Below are 19,118 nucleotides of genomic sequence, written 5' to 3' on the forward strand. Positions count from 1 at the left end.
CAGGTCTTGCAGCCTCCAAGTCCAGCACTGAACCACCTAGCTCCCCCTCCCCCCTTTCACACCATGCTTCCAACCCACTTGGCCTGGTGTTCAGCTGTTAGGATTTTAGCATTGTCCCTAAGGTCTAACTTCTTGTCTCTAACAGTGGGGAAGTACTGAGCCATTGGGGAAAAAGCCTAACTTCTAGATGGTTTTTTCACTGCCCAAGAATGTCCCTTACGGAAAAATCCCCTGTGCCTTTTCCCCTCCTCTAATCTACTTAGGGCTCACACCTTTTATAGGAGAAATGCCTAGATATGCCTGGTTCTTGGTGAAAAGAGGACTAACCAGTGTGCAATGCTGATGTGCTTTTGCCTTGTCTTAGGAACAACAGAAGCTGACAGAAGAAGGGTTTTATGAAAAAGCTGAAGAGACAGACTGAGAATCTACAAAAAACCTTTGACACTGCTGAGAATAAAATGTCTTCCTATTAGTCTTCGATTTTAGATGCTTTTGGCACTGGATTGATGCTCATGTTATCTGGTGTAGCAGGAATTGTATTTTTCCTGTGCAGGATGTGTGGCTGCTCTGGAAAATAACCAAATGTTTTTCAGTTTCTCAAAAGAAGTTAAAGAATATATTTGTTCCATCTAATAAAACATGGCACTGAGACTTACTTATGTGTGTGTATGTAAATTGGTTTGTGTGTTTCCTGCTTCTATTTCACTGAAATATTAAAAATTAAAGCTGATGCTCGACAGGACAAAGAACACCAGGGAAAATTCACATGAAGAGCATCCATTTCCTCAGTGTTGGCGAGATGAGGCTTCATTCCACCAAGTGAAAGACTTCTTTTCTTTAAGGCACATGGCTGGGAAGGCAGAAAGCTTGAGTTCTCCACTTTCTCTGGATGGCTCAAAGTACTCAGAGTAGAAGGAGCCTGGACAGTCACAGAATCTAACTGGCTCATCTTACACATGACTCCTTGGTGTTGCAATGAGTGGGACATGACTTGAGTTCAAATATGGTTTCAGATACCCACAGGCTGCAGGACTCTAAGGAAGTCACTGAACCTCTCTGTATCTCAGTTTCATCATTCATAAAACAGGGGTGATAATAGTACCGATGTCACAGGCTTGCTGTGACAATCAAAGGAGTAAAACTTCTCAGAAAGTCCAAAGTGCTATGTAAACAGTAGCTATTAATATTATGAACACTGAGGCAAAGAAGTACACAGTGACTTGCCCAAAGTCTCACAGAAGTAGGATTTAAACTGGCATCATAACTCTAAATATATTCTGATGACCATGGAAGACAAGTCCCTTGGTCCCCTCTTCAGAATGACGAAATGTGTCATTGTGCTTCTTAAGATTTTTGAAAGTTCAAGTGGAATAGTACCTGATTTCAGAACTCCCAATTACACTTTGAAGTACAAATATTAATATGTGTTCAACAGAAAGGTTATTGAGTTTGTAGTCAGAAGACCTGAGCTCAAATGCCTTTATTGCCTATATGACTTTGGATAAGGTCACTTAAGCTTCCCCAGCCCCAGTTTCCTCCTGTGTAAAATAAGCAGGCTGAGCTAGATGATCTCTTGGGCCCCTTCCAGCTACTTTTATACAGAAGGTGTTTCCTAGTCCTATAAACTGACCCTGCAAGTTGTGCCCTTACAGTCTCCAAGCAAAGAGACCTCTCCCTTAACTTATCAATGAAGAAGCCTGTGTAATTATATGCTGTATGAGAATTCTGAATGTGATTCTGCAACTTCTAACTCAGAGGTTCCCAAACTTGCTCAGTTCACAGAATCCTTAGGGTTTCAATGTTTGTTTTTTTTTTCTGAGTAGCCCAGGGACAGAAGAAATACCTAACAGTCCTGTTGATTAAATATTGTAACAAGTATTTGCGTTCTAACAACTTAGTAGCCAGTTGAAAAATTAATACACATAAAAATAAAGGAAAGAATTTTTTATTTTATCCTTAAATGGTCACAATTGCTAATGGGACGTACATGCCTATTGGGCACAGCTCAACTTTTCAAACTTGGAATCCAATTGGACACTATACACACCCACCCCCATTTCCTATTCCAGGGTGATTTTTGTTCAGGACTTCCTTTTTAACTCAACAACTGCCAAAACCCCAGCTTCACCAAGGCATGATGAAATAAACCAGAACTTACTCTCCTGGCCAAAAAGCATGAGTGAACAGACTCATCTCAAACATTCCAAAATGTCCATAAAAGGAAAGTTGCATGATTTAACTCTTAATCTGTGAGGGGTCTCTAGGCCTGGTGTCTGACAGCTGTTGAATAGCACTGTGCTTCCCTTGAAAATTAAACATTACATAATGCCCTTGTGAATTCTCTGTGGGTGTCTGGGGGCCTCAACATACAGTTTGAGAATTGCATCCAATTAAAACTTCCAGGATCAATAAGAGAAAATCTAACCTGTTTCCACATGATACCCCTGCAGCTAATTGGAGACATGTTCTATGCTCACCAGACCACCTTCTATGTCCCTTTTGGTCTTCTCTCTTCCAGGTTAAACCATTCTCATAGCTGGCATCTGAATTACCCTTTAAGTTTCACTAAGTGCTTTAAAGAAATTATGTCATTTAAGTCAACACAACCACATAGTGAAGTAGGTACCTTGCTAATATGCCCATTGCACAGATGAGGAACAAGTCCATGGTGACCCAGCTGGGATGTGGCTAATAGGATGGGAGCCCAGATCCTCCTGATTACAGGTCAAGCAAATCAAATTCTGTGCATTGTTGTTGTTCCCTCAGTATAGTTGGCCTACAGAGTTATTTCCATGTTAAGATAACACATGATTTTATTCCCATTTTGATTGCCCAGTTACATGTTAATTTGAGTTCAACATATTTCCCACATTATAGTTCAATACAACTCCAAGTGATAAAATGTAGAAAATATGTACCTGGGATTTTGTCTTAATTATTACTAAAATATGAGTTTATCACATGTGCTGTCACTGAGGACTAGGGGAAGAAGGAAAGGGAGAGCAAGAAGGAGAACAGGAATTGCAACTGCCAAAAGTATTGCAATAAAATAGCAATGCCAGTGAGCGAATATGATTGTTCCAATGACCCACAAGTAGTAGGATTCAGGTTTCTAGGGAATATGTCAAGGCAAAATCGTATCATTATTAAGTATCTACTCTGTGCCAGGCAGGTACAGTACTGGGGATACAAAATGCAAAGAAAGCTGTTTCTGCCCTCAAGGAGCTTGCATTCTGATGGAGGAAGAAAACACAAAAGGGAGGGACTGTGAAAAACAAGGAAGTTAGAGGAAGGGGAGAGTCAGAAGTATCTCTAAAAGAGAAATGAAGCAAGGTAGTTCTGGGAATGTCCCCAAAATGGGGGCCTCTGGAAAAAAAACATACCAGTGGGAGAACAGGCTCCCATGGCAGAGAGATATTTCCAGATTCAAAGCAATTTCTTGACAATTAATTACAAACTCAAATCACATCACTTTTTTGAAGTTAAGCTCTAAATAAACAATGGTTAGCTTATCCATGTAGAGAATAAGTTCTCAACCTTTTCTTTTTTTATAAAAGATCTCACAGCATGCACAGGCATACACAAAGCACAGATATGGGATGATTTCCTGGAATCAAATCAGCTTCAGTTTCCATATGACTCAGAGTTTACAGAATTTCAGTCAGTGATAAACTGTCCTTACTTGAACTCACAAAATATCCCTTTAGAAAGGAACTGAGGGGGAAGGGCAGTGGTCTGGCATTCTGGTGAGGATGCATAAAGTGAAAGGGGTGTTTGGAAGTGATCCAGAGGCAAAGAGACTGATCACAGCCAGGAGGAATTTCAAGCACTCTGCTTGGTCCTCTAACAAGATGGCTGTGGGTGACCCTAAACTGCCAACACTCTGACAAAGAGAGCTACAGAATGCTCACTGCTAGGGGCAGTATTAAGAAGCATCATGTGTTAGGGGCAGCCAGGTGGCTCAGCGAGTAAGAGCACCGGCTCCAGTGTTGGGATGACGTGGGGATCAAATCCGGGCTCAGATACTTAGCACCACACCCAGAAATAACTGGCCATGTAACCTTGAGCAAGTTACTTAACCCCAATTGCTTAAAAAAGAAAAAGCATCATGTGGAATCAGTTCTCATGAGTCTAAATAAAGTGAAGAAGAAAAAGGGACCCTCCAGATCTCAAATATCTGCCTTTATCGTCACTTACATTTATATGTGTTTGCAAAGGATTTTATATAGATTATCTCATTTGATCCTCACAACAACCCTGTGAACAATGTGTTCTTACTATCCCCATTTTACAGATTAGGAAAGTGAGGCTGAGGAAGTTTATATGCCGGCCCTGGGTCACAAACCTTGCAAACTGCAACCTAATTGTACACAGGAACTATACTGATGTCACAAACCTTGCACATGGAAAATCTTCAATAAATATTTATTCTTGATCCCCTCTAGAAGATGATATGTTGTCTAGAAGAGTCAATATTCTGAGTTATCTTTAAGTAAAATTTAAAACAGAGGACAGGGGGAAATTTCGTTCCTTATAATAAAGTCTAGACTGTCTTCAGATGCCTGATGACAAAGAATCAACAGGAGCCCAAAAGAGGGCCTGAGTGTCTGAAGCAGGATTTGAACTAAGATCTTCCTGTTTCCAAGTCAAGGACTCTAGACTTGACTTTTTTTTAAGTGCAGAACAAACTAAAGGCCACTATTAGGCCACATAGCTTCTTTAAAAATTAGACAAGTAAATAATTGGAACTGCTTAAAAAAGATTTAGGACTTAAATATATATCAGTGGTATAATAATTATTACTAAGACAACAGCTAGCATTTATATACCACTTTAAGGTTCACAAAATGAAGGATATGTGTTCTCTCATTTGGTCCTCATAAGAAGCCAGGGAGGGGGTGCTATTATTTAACCTGTTTTACAGGGGAGGAAACCCAAGCTGAGAGAAAGTGAGTTGCCCAGGGTCACAAAGCTGGGAACACTGAAGTGAAATCAGTTCTTCTACACTCCAAGGCCACAACTCTCACACACTGTGCTCCCCAGGTGCTTTCAGGATTGATAAGTCCACCAGATGAGGGGCAGCAATGGAAAGAGCTCTAGGTTTGAGCCTGGAAGCCCTGAAACCATGTCTGGCCTCCGCCATCAGCTATCTCAGTGACTTTACAAGAATCACCTAGCTGCTCTGTTTCTCTATCTTCTGACTGAGAGAGTTGGTCTAGATGACCTCTAAGGTCTCTGAATGATGAATCTATACAAAAGAGGAAAACATGGGGAAAAGAACTTGTTATTAAACAAAATCTATTGTGAAAACTGGATAATAATGTGGTGATGAATGGAGACAAGTCTGCATCCAGTCTATACACTACAACCATTTCCAAATGGATCAATGATCCTAATATATTTTAAAATCACACCATAAAAGAATTCATAGTGAACCAAGGTTATATTTTTCACAGCTATAGACAGGAAAAAGTTCTTAATCAACCAGGTCTTAAAGGAAATTATGAGGTCAGATGTCAAACCAAAGAGAGGACTAAACATTTTCTCTGACCTCCACAACCTCTGAAACTGCTGCAAGACAGAAACTATGCATCAAAGATACAGTAACTACCACTTTCTCCATGGATTGGGACCAACATATGTAAATCTTAAAGAAGGTAAAAACAAATAAAACAAAAATCCATGAATTGGCACCTACCCTGAGCTCCCTTAGCTCCACTCCCCCATGGCCCTCTATGCTACCAACAGTGAGGCTACACTAGCCCACCCCAGGAACAAACACAGGATCTCACCACAATACAACCCCCCCCACATTTCCCCTTCCTACCTTTCAACGCCATGGAGATCCTGGCTCCAGGTTTGCTCAGGCCTTGAGAGGCAGCCAATGTTGGACAGCATTCTAGGCTACAGAAACTTCCTGGTCCCCGACACCCAGCCAGACAAGCAGACAGACAGCACCATGAAGGCAGGGTTCTGTGCTGCACAAGATCTGAGAAGGCCTTCTAGAAAGGATTCCTCCACTTCCTTTCCTCTCACTCTCCTCTTAACTCTCTATATTCTGGCTTCTGGCCTCATCACTCAACTGAAACTGTTCTCTCCAAAGTTGCCAATGATCTCTTAATCAACAAATCCAATGGCCTTTTCTCAGACCTCATCACTCTGGTCCTCTCTGAAGTCTTTGAATAAATGAAGTATTATTAAGTGCCTACTATGTGCTAAGCACTGAGGATGCAAGTAGAAAACCAACAGTGTCTGATCTTAAGGATCTCCCATTCTATTTCTTGAAAGATGATGTCTAGGCTCCTTTTTTGATCATAGCTTTCAGGTAGTCCAATAATTTTTAAATTATCTCTCCTGGATCTATTTTCCAGGTCAGTAGTTTTTCCAATGAGATATTTCACTTTGTCTTCTATTTTTTCATTCTTTCGGTTCAGTATGGGACAGGTAAAAGTGTGGTTTCTCAGAGACTATCTGTAAAGTAAGTAAGTCCTTAGACCTTGGGCCTAAGTTTCCATTTTTCTAGAAATTATATGACTTTGAAACTTTAGAAGTCTTTCTATATAGTTGATCTATTCTAGTCAACCCTTTTTACCCAGCTTACCATAAAAGAGTTAAGTTTCTATAGAACTGCAAGAATTGCTGAACAAGACCGTTGATAAGGAGGACCAGGCAGTAACTTTGGGAAGTTGAGGCAGTAGCCTTGAGAAAAATCTCAGACCCTGGTTCCCAGACTAAAACTCCTAGATAATATTAAAAATAATGAAAAATGGAAAGGAGCTGGCAGCAGCAGGTGGATTTGACCAATTAAGGAACAGACAGTAGCCTTGGGGCACTCAAGTCCCAATAAGAAAGTGTCTAGGGTAAGACTGAAGGGGAGTTTAGTATTCTAAGATTGTTACTGCACCTGGTAATGAACTTCATGTATTATGTATATCATCCAACAAGATTAGAGCCTCATTAGTAATGATTATGTTAATGTTTGTAACCCTTTTCTTATTTAATCCAGCTTTAGCTTCTGTACAGCTCCTCCTCTCCTGGGCATTGTTCCAGTGACTGGACCACCCACTTCTCACAAGATTCTAATAAAACTTCCTATCTTCACTTTGAGGTCTCCAAGTACTCAGTTTGGGTTATGGTCTTTGTACCCCACACAGTTCTGTTTTATAATTTTTTTGATTTCTCCTAAAGTCATTAGCTTCCATTTGCTCCATTCTAATTTTTAAGGAAATATTTCCTTCAATGAGCTTTTGGATCCCCTTTTCCATTTGGCCAAATCTGCTTTTCAAGGCATTCTTCTCCTCTTTGGCTTTTTGGACCTCTTTTGCCTTTTGGTTAGGTGTTATTTTCTTCAGCATTTTTGGGGGGTCTCCTTTAGCAAGGAATTGCCTCATTTTTCATGATTTTCTTGTATCACTCTCATTTCTCTTCCCAATTTTTCCTCTACTTCTCTTGCTTTATTTTTAAATAAAGCTCTTTTTGAGCTCTTCCAAGGCCTGCAATCAATTCATATATTTCTTGGAAGCTTTTGATGTAGGAGCTTTGACTTTGTTGTCTTATTCTGGTTGTATGTTTTAATCTTCTTTGTCACCAAAGTAAGATTCTACTGTTTGAGGTTTTTTAACATGTTTATTCATTTTCCAGCCAAATACTTGACTTTCTAACTCTTTGTCAAAGTAGGACTCTCCTTTCAGTGGGGTTGTGGGTGGGGAGTGGCTTCAGGGGTATTGTACAGCTGTTTTCAGAGAATAGGGAGCTGTAAATTTTAAGCTCTTCCAAGGTAGTATGTTCAAAGGAGAGCTGTTCACTACTCTTCTGGCCTGTGCTCTGGTCAGTGAGTGCCACCAAACATTCTTTTTGGAACTGTGAGGAGGATTCCCTCTCCACTGCTGCCACAAGCTCCACCATGCCAGGATTGTCACCCAAGTCTATGACACAGATCCAAGCAGGGCAAAGCAAGAGAATCTTGTCTCAGAGTAAGCAAAGATATCCCTGAAATTGTCCTCTGATCAGCCACTCAATCCCCCACATTCTGTGGGCCAGGAGCTCTAGAAGCAGCCACTGTTCCTACTGCTACTACAGTCACCACCTCTGTCACCCTGGGGCTGGAGCCAGATCATGGTCCTCTTTCACCCAGGTCCCACAGGGTTTTCCCACTGACCTTCTATGCTATCTCTGGTGTTTATGGGTTGAGAAGTCTGGAAACTGCCACAGCTGCCAATGATTCAATCCCCTGAGGCCCCCTCCATCCCTGTCTATGCCATAGTGGCCCAGGCTGGACTGTGCTCGGTTACCAGCATGGTGCGATAGACCCTTCCTGTTGACCTTCCAGGCTGTCTTGAGCTGGAGATGTGTTTTACTCTGTCATTTTGTGTGTTCTGTTTGTTTAGAGTTGTTTTTTACAAGTATTTGGAGGGATTTGGGGGAGAGCTCAAGTAAGTCCCATCTTGGCTCCGCCCCTCAGGAGCTCATATTCTAATTGGGGGGATAATGTGAACCACAGGTTTTAGCCTCAAGTAAGATGGAAAACTTCCATGGTCAGAGGCAGAGCCAAGGTGGTAGAGTGATAGGAAACAGTGAGGTGAGTGCCCTCCACAGACTCCTCCAAACAGATCCAGATAATCTACCAGACTAATGCTTATGGGGAAATTCAGAAAAAAAACATTCAGTGAGTTATGTGACCAGCCTAGTTCAGTATAACAAGACAGACAGGGAATGGTCATGGGAATGAGGGCACTCCAGAACCTAGACAAAGACTGTGTCTCAGGGCAAGAAGGGATCTGAGATGCATGTAGGGCACCACCAGATCACACCAGGGAACTCTAATGGGGACAGGTACAAAATGGCAGCTTTGTTGCCCCTCCCCAGTTCTGGTTCACGGATTCATGGGGGCTGAGAAAGGGAACTGTGAATGGAAGTGGAGTTCCCACATATGAGGAGGCACTGGGCTGTTAATGGAGAAGGGGAAGTTCAAATGCCCACAGCAGCAACGGCATGCCTCAGACCCAAGTTCAGAGCAGACAGAGACTCACTTCCAGCATCTAACAGAGCATGCAAAGGAATAACCAAGGCAAGAATTGTAGCCCAAATGAGAACCTACATTTCTGCCTCTTTATACCAACAGAATTTTCCAGTGTGCTAATAGGGCTGGAATCTAGCAGCAATCTAGTCTTTCAGAGACCCAAAGCCAGATCAAGATGGTCTGGAATTTAAAGACCTCAAGAGGGGAAAGTAGGTTGGGGGAGAGGAGGAGGGAAAGCATAATAGGGCAGGAAGCAGGTAGAAAAAAGAGACTTTGCTCTGAATCATCACTTTGGGTGCACTAGAACTCTGCAGAACCCAGTCAACCCCTGATATCCTAGAATAACACACTCAATACTCCAGGAAAGCAGCAACAGGACCAGTCCAGACCTTCCCTCCAGAAGGGTGGCAGAGGCTAGGTTTAACATCAGGAAGTAGGCTAGAAGAGTGAGCAAACAAGAAAAAAGAACCCCCTGTCATAATGAGCTAGTGTGGTAGATGCCATCATATGGTGGCTATGAGGGCTGGGCTAAAAGCAGCAATAGAAGGGGTAGTCACTCCTGGGGTTCCTACCTTATCTGCCTCTTGGTAAGAGGGAGTCAGCAATTGTTGCTGCTATTCATGAGGCAGGTGAGCTCCCTCTCCATAATGACTTCTCCTTTCCATGGTGGCATGGGGCCTGGGCTAGAAGCAGGTCTGGTGGTTTGAGGGGCACTGCTATTCACAAGGCTCCCGCGGTCAGGTCCTGACCTGTCCTATCAGAGTCTGAGACAGATGTGCTCAAGGTGGTGGTAGTGCTTTGATCTGCCTGGCACATGATGCTTCCTGTCTCTCCCTAAGGGTGCCTTGCTACTCCAGCTAAAGATCACCCTCTTTGATCCTCTGTTCTCTCTAGGTTTTTGTGATACTGCTCTCTCCTGGCTCTCCTCCTACATCTCTGACCACTCTTTCTCAGTTTGACTGGCTGGCTCTTCATCCAGATTGAGCCTGCTGACTCAGGTGTCCCTCAAGGCAAGTCTTAGGTCCTTTTCTTCTGTTCTCCTTCTATATTAATTTTCTTGGTGATCTCATTAGCTCCCATGTATTCAATTATCATCTCTATTCAGATGATTCTCAGAATTATTTATCTGACCTTAACCTCTCTCTAGCTTCACAACTCCAAATGCAGGTTGGACTTCTTAAACTGGATGTCCTATAGACATCACAAACTCAATATGTCCAAAATTAAACTCGTTCTCTTTTCTCCAACCCCTCCCCTCTTCCTAACTCTCCTATCACTGATGTGGGTACCACCATCCTCTCAGTCACCCAGGCTCTTAATCTAGGCCTCATCCTCACCTCCTCACTATCTCTCACTGCTCATCTCCAAACTATTGCCAAGTCCTATTGATTCTGCTTTACAACATCTCCCATGTACATTCCCTCCTCTGACATTACTACTGCCCTCATGTACCCCCTCTTCACCTCATGCATGGGCCCTTCTGGTTGTTCTCCATGCCACATGAGAAGTGTCTCTTCTCACTCCAGTCTATCCTACCCTCAGCTATCAAAGTGATCTTTCTAAATGAAGGTCTGACCATGTCATATCTTTATGCTGTAATCTCCAGAGGTTACCTGTCACCTCTAGGGTCAAATACAGACTCCTCTCTGGTGTTAACAGCCCTTCATAACGACATACATATACACATTCACAAATAACTCATTTATGGAATGATTTCCTAGAATCAAACCAGTTTCAGTTTCCATCTACCTCAAAGTTTACAGGAAACAAAGTATTTAATATGAAGTCAAAAATCATGGTCGTTAAGATGGATGGGGAACTGGGTGGTGGCATTCTGTCCAGGAAGCAGGAATGAATGTGAAGGAGCTTGGACTTGATCCACATGCAAAGTGAGTAATTAGAGCTGAAAGACATTTCTGGCATTTTTCTATTGTTCTTATAGGGAGCAATGTGTAACCCGTGTTCTTTCTTTTTGAAATTTCATTTCTTTTCAATTAACAAGTGAGAATAATAATAGCACTTACTTTCCAGCATTGTTTTAATGATTAAATATCATATTTACAAATGATTTTATAAACTTTAAGGTATTCTGCAAATGCTATTATCATTTTCGTAATCATTATTTTCACTTCCTCCCATCTACTACGATTTGGAAAACAGAAGGAAAAGCTAAACCCACATAACTAATATGCAAAAGAAATTTCCACATTGGATAGATCAAAAAATATATTTCTAATTCTACAATTTGAGTTCATCACCTCTCTTTCAGAGAATAAGTTCAGTGTTTCATAATGAGTCCTCTGGAATCCTGGTTTGTTACTGCATTGATCTGAGTTCTTCAGATTTCTTTCTTTTTTGTTGCTGCTCTTCTTAAATATTTCAAAGTTGTTTGTCTCTACATTGCTAGTATTGTTTAATTTTCCCCCTTACTTCTTCTTGATTCATTATGCATCAGTTTATACTAATCTTCTCAGGTTTTTCTGTAATCTTACCTCCTGTAATTTCTTAGAACAGAATAACATTCTATTGCATTAATAGACAATAAGTTGTTCAGCCATTCCATAGTTGATGGTCACCCCCTGAATTTTTTATTCTTTACCAACACAAAAAAAAGAGCTACTGTAAATATTTTTGTATATATGGGTCCCTTTCAGTGATCTCTTTGCAGTATAGGCCTAGTAGTGGTATAGCTGACTCAAAGCATATGTACAACTGAAAAAAAACATTGGGGAGCATAGTTCCAAAATGACTTCTTGAATCACTACTCCAATTCTCAACTCCAAATTAACTTTCTAATCAATTTCAATTCCTTAAATCTTACTCTACCTCCAGAATGCTTCCAAAGGGATTTCCTTTTGTTATTTCATAAAGTTATTGATGTTAAATGTATTAAAAATTCATTGGGATGCTCCACATATTCATTGCCCTAAATGGAGTTTTATCATCATAAATATGGATGACTCTTCCAAGTGTGATACATTTTTCAGACATAGCATCTATCATCTGTACAGTATTCAGTTAATATCTGTATCCTAGGGAAGTTCATCTTCTGTTTAAAACTAAAATCATTGTATCATCTGTAAAAAGTGATACTATTGTTACCTATTTGCCTATACTTACTCTCTTAACTTTTCTTGGTCTTACTGCTTTGCTCTTGTCAAAAAAGGGTAAAGCTACTGGGAACACATGCTTGACCCCTAATCTTACTTTCTAACTTGTAACTATAAAAATATTTGCACTAGAATTTCATTATATAGTATTTACTCAATTAAACAAAGATTCATTTATTCCTATTATTTCTAGAGGTCTTAATAAAAATAACTGCTTTATTTTGTCAAAAAACCTTTCAAAATGGATAATTATAGTTTGATGTTCATATCATCATCATGATTTATTATACTAATAATCTTCCTCCTGATGAAAAAACTCTGCATTCTTGATATAAATACAATATGGTTATTGCATATAATTTTTCTAAGTTCTTGTTGCAGCCTACTTAATAAGAGTGTATTTAAAATGTTTGAGTCACTATTAGTGATATTGGTTTGTAGTTTTCTTTCTCTGCTTTCTCTCCTTCTAATTTAGGTACCAAGATTGTATCTGTGTCATACAAAGAGATTAGAGGAGTGCTTTCTTATCTCTGAAACAGTTTATGAAGCATTGGGATTAAGTGCTCTTTGGATTTTTTATGTAATCAATTTGTAAATAAAGCTGGTCCTAGATTTTTATTTTTTGATAATTTCTTCTCCTGTTTATAGGTTATATAGTTCATTTCTTCTTTTTTAACCATGGTGTTTTATATTTTTGTAAGTATCCATCTATTCCTTCTAAGTTTTCAGTTTTGTTAGTTATAACTGGGTAAAATTTTTTACTTACAATTTCTGTTTTCTCTTCTAGATTCGTTGAGAGTTTTCCTTTTTTATTTTTTATACAATTTGTTTTTTTCTCTCTCTTTTTTTTTTATCAGATTACCTAACTATATTTCATTAGTTTTTTTTTAACCAGTTTCCAATTTTATTTGGGGCAGTAGGTGGCATAGCTGATAGAGTGCTGGTTTGGACTCAGGAAGATTCATCTATAAAGTGAGCTGAAGAAGGAAAAGGCAAAACATTTCTGTATCTCTGCCAAGAAAATCCCAAATGGGGTCATGAAGAATCAGACACAACTGAAAAACAACTGAACAACAAACAATAGAAACAAAACTTTATTTATCAAGTCACTGGTTATTTTTGCTTTCGATTTCACTAATTTTTTCTTTAATTTACAGAATTTCTCTTCTGATATTTAATTAGAGATTTTCCATTTTTTGTTCAATTTTTTTTTAGTTTTGTGCCCCATTTTTGATTAATTTTCTCTCTTATACTGATGAAAATATTTAGAGATATAAATTTGTACCTAAGAACTGCTTTTGTGGTCACATGATGAACAAGATGACAGAGAGACATTTTCTTTCACCTGCACAATTTCTCAAAAATATCCAAAACAAAAATTATGTGCCAATGATAAAGCAACTTCAAATGTATCCCAAATCTAGGAAACCAGGAGTTCAAAAAAAGGCTTAAAAAAACCCTCCAGGAATTGACACCTACTCTGAATTCTCTCAGGATTCCTCTCCCACTGCCTACCACCTTTCCAACAGCAAGGTTCCACTAGCTGATCAACCCACAGAAATGTAAAGCAACTCAGTCCCCTTCTCTCTTTATAGTGCCAAGGAGATCTAGACTTCAGGCTGTGGCAGTCTATTGGACCTCTATGCTGCAAAAGATTCTGGAAGAAAAGTGGAGGAACAGAAGGAATGGGGCAGTACACATGCCTGGAATGAAAATAAAGTTCAATACCATACCTCAACCCCTCTCCCTCCTCTAAAAACCTGAGAGATTCAAACTCCACAAGACAGAAAATCAACTCCACCCTGCTACAATAGTTCCAGCACAGCACCACTCTGAACCACTGGGCCAGAGAACTGAGGAACAGAGGGAATGAGACAGGACACTGGGTGTGAGAGAGGTGGGTGAAAGGAGAGCTATGCAGCCCTACACTAAACCTGAGAGAAAGAGCTTATCATCCAGCTTAGGCCAGTTCTGTCCCCCCCAAAAGTCACTTGAGACAGAAATCTAGGCTGCTGAACCATGTACTGCCCAATATGGGACGAGGCTAAGACACTTTGGGATTTAGCCCAAAGAAAACCACCATGAGAGAGGAGAGAGCCAGAAAGGAGCAATCAGAGAAAATAAGAGGGGGAAAAAGATTGAAATTACCAAGTATTTCAGAAAGAACATAAGTCAAAGACCTCAAGCATAAACAGAAAAATCAACAGGGAAAATGGTGACAGCAGAATGAAATATTCTGTCAAACTAATAAGTGAGTTCTGGCATCTATAAATCCATACTACAAAACAAAGGAAAGTTACAATACTTGATGCTACAGAGGGCCTTATTGAATTTGGGGAAAATATGGAACTACAATACATTGTTCCCGAGTAGTTTAAAAGAGAAATGAAAGTGATGGGAGTAGAATCTATGACCTGCACAGCAGAAATAATTGGCAGATTGGAAAATTCTAATCTTCAGTAGCAAGTATCACCAAAAAACCAAGAAAGGACAACTGATTGGGAATGTATACATACAGAAATAAGGGACGATATAGGAGAATAAAAGCAAAAAGCAGTAACATTAAATGAAAATATTCAAACCAAACATATTTATCATGCAAACAGGAGGATCATATGTCTCCTAGAAGAACATAAGACAACAAACCTGAACACTATAATGGAAGAAGTAATACAAAGGAACCATCCAGTATTTCTGAAGACAGCAAAGGAAATATCAAATAAAGAATGCATAGATTGCCTCCAGGAAAAAAAAAGCCAAGACTGCAAAGTCCAATACACATACTAGTTACATTTTAAAATTCAATTCAGAAACAACTTATTCTGCAAGTGACCAGGTGAATGATCTTCAAACACAAAAGAAGGGAAATTCAGATAACAAAACACTATTCAATACTCATCAGAAAACTCAGGGATAGATGGAACTTTTCTGAAGAACAGTAGAGCTCAGAATGCATCCCAGGGTGACCTACCCTGAAAAGTTGAGCTTAAACACAAATGAAAAAAGATGGACATTCAACAATAAAGATGAACATTTAATGAAAAAAAAATTGTGAATAGTTCATAAAGAAAACCAGACATGAAGAGATTATTTGTTTCTTTAAACACCTCAGATGATGGAAATACAAGAGAGATAAATGAATGCAATAGCAAAGAACAGCAAGAGAGTGACAACAGAGAGACCAGTGAGAGATATTCAAAATATACACAAAGACACAGGGGTGAAGGCAGAAGTCAGGTAGAATTAATGGTGGAGAGGTAAGTCTGGGGCATTATGAACAGAACCTGACAATATCCCACCTACAGAGGAATCAGTGTTCTTATGGGACTGACTACATTACAAAATGGGAAGGTACATGAAAGGAAGGAGAAGAAGAGGATAGAGGGGAAAGTATAATGTGACTGGGTCAAAACAAGAGCTAGCAATGAGGGGAAAATTATCCTGTATCCTCTCAGAGAGAGAAGAGACTCACAAGGGAGGGGATGGGGAGAAGGGGGAAAGGACTGAAAAGAGGTTGTAAAAGAGGAAAATCTTGTTGTGGTGGTGGGAGGGAGTTCCACTGATGAATGTTCCTATAGGCCTATGGGTGACAATGTTCTATCAAGAGAGATGAATTCATGTTGGGTATTGTGCAGGGATTTGATGCTTTGAAAGATCACTTGTCTTATCTGAAGAGGTTGGGAGATGGAATTCCAAGAGCAAATAGGAGGACATGGATATAGGTAAAGAGAATTTACCATACAAGATCTACAAAGCAATGGCAGAAACTGCTTAGAGAGAAGAGCCCATAATGGATAATGCAAAAATTTTGACTCCATGAGGAATGCAGAATATAGAGCAGGACTAGAAAAGTATAAATGTCATGAATCAGAGAAGGTAGGTCTAGAATAGATAGAAAGAGAGGATGGATAATGAAGGCAATGAACGTAAGAAACCATCTCTGGAAAGAGACAAAAAAGTAAAAATTTTATAACTAATGAACATGATTAGTTGAAGGGGCAGCTAGGTGGCACAGTGGATAGAGTACTGGGCCAGTAAACAGGAAACAGGAAGACTCATCTTCCTAGATTAAAATCTGACCTCAGAGATTAGATGGGTCACCCTGGATAATTCACTTAACCCTTTTTGCTTCAGTTTCCTCATCTGTAAAATGAGCAGAAGAAGGAAATGGCAAATGACTCCAGGATCATTGCCAAGAAAACTCTAAATGAGGTCATGAAGAGGTGAACATGACTGAAAAATGACTGAATAACAAAGTTGAAGGGGAAGAAAAGAAGGAGGAATCTACTTGACTATGAGGGGAAAAGAGGGGAAGAATTAAATAACCAGATAAAAGCAGGAAAGAAAAAAGGAATGACCAAGACTCCAAAGGTAAGTGGGATTAAGAATAAATGGAAGAAAGTCATTGGGAATAGGACCACCTTGGAAAAAGTTTAAACTAAAGTAACTGAAGACATAGACTACTATGTTTACAGCAGAAGGGGGAAAAACAATATTTTTAAAAAAAAAACAATGTTGGAGACAAAGAGATGAAAATATAAAACCGAAATCATAATTTTAAACATGAATGGATTAAACAATTCAATAAAAGGGGGAGACAGATTAGATAAAACAATAAGCCCCTACAATCTGTTGCTTATTTTAAAAAAACACTTAAAAATAAAGATATACATTAAGGGAAAATGACAGGATAGGCAAAAAATATTACCATGCATCAAGTGAATCCAAAAAAGCAAGAGTTAAAATCATGCTATTTGATAAGACAAAAACAAACATTCAAAAAAAGGGATAAACTAGGAAACTACATTATGCTGAAACCAAAGGCAAGAAACCAACATCAGTAATAAATTTATGTATTCCAAAAACCTTAGCATCCAAATTTATAAAGGAAACATGAACTGGACTACAAGAAGACATAGTAATTGGGGTGGCTAGGTGGTTCAGTAAATAGAGCACCAGCCCTGGAGTTAGGAGGACCTGAGTTCAAATCTGGCCTCAGACACTTAACACTTACTAGCCATGTGATCTTGGGCAAATCACTTAACCTCAACTGCCCTGCCTCTTCCCCTCAAAAAAAAAATACAAAAACAAACAAAAAAAGAAGACATAGTAACACAATATTTTGGATATGTCTAACAGAAAGATAAATAAAAAGGAAACTATAGAACTGAACAAATTTCTGAATAAACTAGCATTAAAAGATTTATGACATCTTCTAAATGGGACTGCAAAAGAATATAACTTTCTCAACAGCACAGGGAACTTTTACAAAAACTATGTTTTAAGGCACAAGGATGTTGCAAACAAATATAAAAAGACAGAAATAGTAAATACATTTTTCATAAAACATAACGCAACAAAAATAGTCATAGGTTCAGGGCTTCAGACAAAAGAAAAAGACCCAGATGGAGACTTAACAATGAGATCCTAAATAATGGATGCATCAAAGAGCAAATCATAGAAACAATAATTATATGAAATAAACTGACAATAATGAAACAACATGCCAACCATTTGGGGATGCAATCAATGCATTTTTCAGGAGGAAAAAAGAACACATTTCCCTATTGTGAGGGATAATTTGCAGTGAAGTTTCCCCATTCTGAAAAATCAAATCTAGAGTGGTTTCAGCATCCACTAGGGCTAAGTTTAGAGGTCACCTGACCTTACAGGAATCTGGGACTTAGAGCAATGGAGACCCTCCCCAGTGCCACCTCAGCACAAGATATGCCAAATAAGAATAAAACTACTTTCCTGGCCTCGCATTGGACACCCACATGTTTTCATGTCCTTAGTCTCCAAGATTGATTCCCACACTTAGGTTGTGGCCCAGCCTCCCTACCAATGAGAGTGAAGGCCAGTTGGGGGGTTGGGTTTCTGCATTAGAAGGTTATATAACCATAGGCTTGCTTCTATCTATGGCTCTCTCCCTGGCAGACATCTTTTTAGTGATGGGGGGGGGGGGTGAGGGAGTCCTTTCTCATGAGAAAGAATAGACCTTTTCTGACCTCAGATTCAGACTTTGAACTCTTTCATCTCACACACCCATAAATATACATTTAAAAGTAAAAAAGAAATGACTAATGAATTGAATCTGCATTTTAAAAACCAGAAAGTCAACAAATAAACAAACCTAATATAAAAACAAAAAAGGCAATGTTTTAAAACTATAGAATGAACAATTCTGAAAAAAAACCATTAATTTTAAAAAGTTGGTTCTTTGAAAAGACTAATAAAATTGATAAACCTTTAGCTAATCTAATTAAAAATAAGAGGATAGAAAAACAAAATCAATAAAATAGTAAATAAGCAAGGTAAAATCACAAGAAAAAAAGAAGAAATAAGAAGAATAATCAGAACATATTGCACAGTTATATGCTACCAAACCTGAGAATACAAAAGAAATAGAATCTTTCAAAATATAAAATAACCAAACTATCAGAAGAAGAAAAAGAGATCTTAATTAACTCAAACTCAGAGGAAAATAAATTGAATAAGCTATGAAGGAACTAACAAAGAATTTTTTAAATTTTATTTGATAGAGTTCTGAATGACAGGAATAAGACAAGAAAAAGAAATAAAGACATAAAGATAGGGAAAGGGGAAAAATAACTATCTGTATTTGCTGATAATATGATGGTATGGAAAATCCAAGAGAACATGCAAAAATACTAATTGAGACAATCAACAGTTTCAGCAAAGTTGTAGGCTACAAAAGAAATCTTCAAAAATCAATAGTATAAAATAACAAAATTCAAGAAGCAATGATAAGAAGGACACTCCCACAATCTCTCTTGGATCTCAGAGACCCTAGCAGCAGAAGAACAATGGAAAGAATGCTAGATTTGGAGTTATAGAGGACCTAGGTTCAAGTCCTAGCTCCCTAATTTAAGATCTGCATGACTGTAGGTAAGTCATTTAACTTTTAAAAGGTGTCAGGTTTCTCATCTGTAAACTATTGGGGGGGAGGAGGGAGAGAAGAGAAGGAA

Source organism: Petaurus breviceps, unplaced genomic scaffold (genome assembly GCF_028583685.1).
Source record: "Petaurus breviceps papuanus isolate PSGF00001 unplaced genomic scaffold, PetGlider_PUasm1.0 220, whole genome shotgun sequence".
Classification (NCBI taxonomy): Eukaryota; Metazoa; Chordata; class Mammalia; order Diprotodontia; family Petauridae; genus Petaurus; species Petaurus breviceps.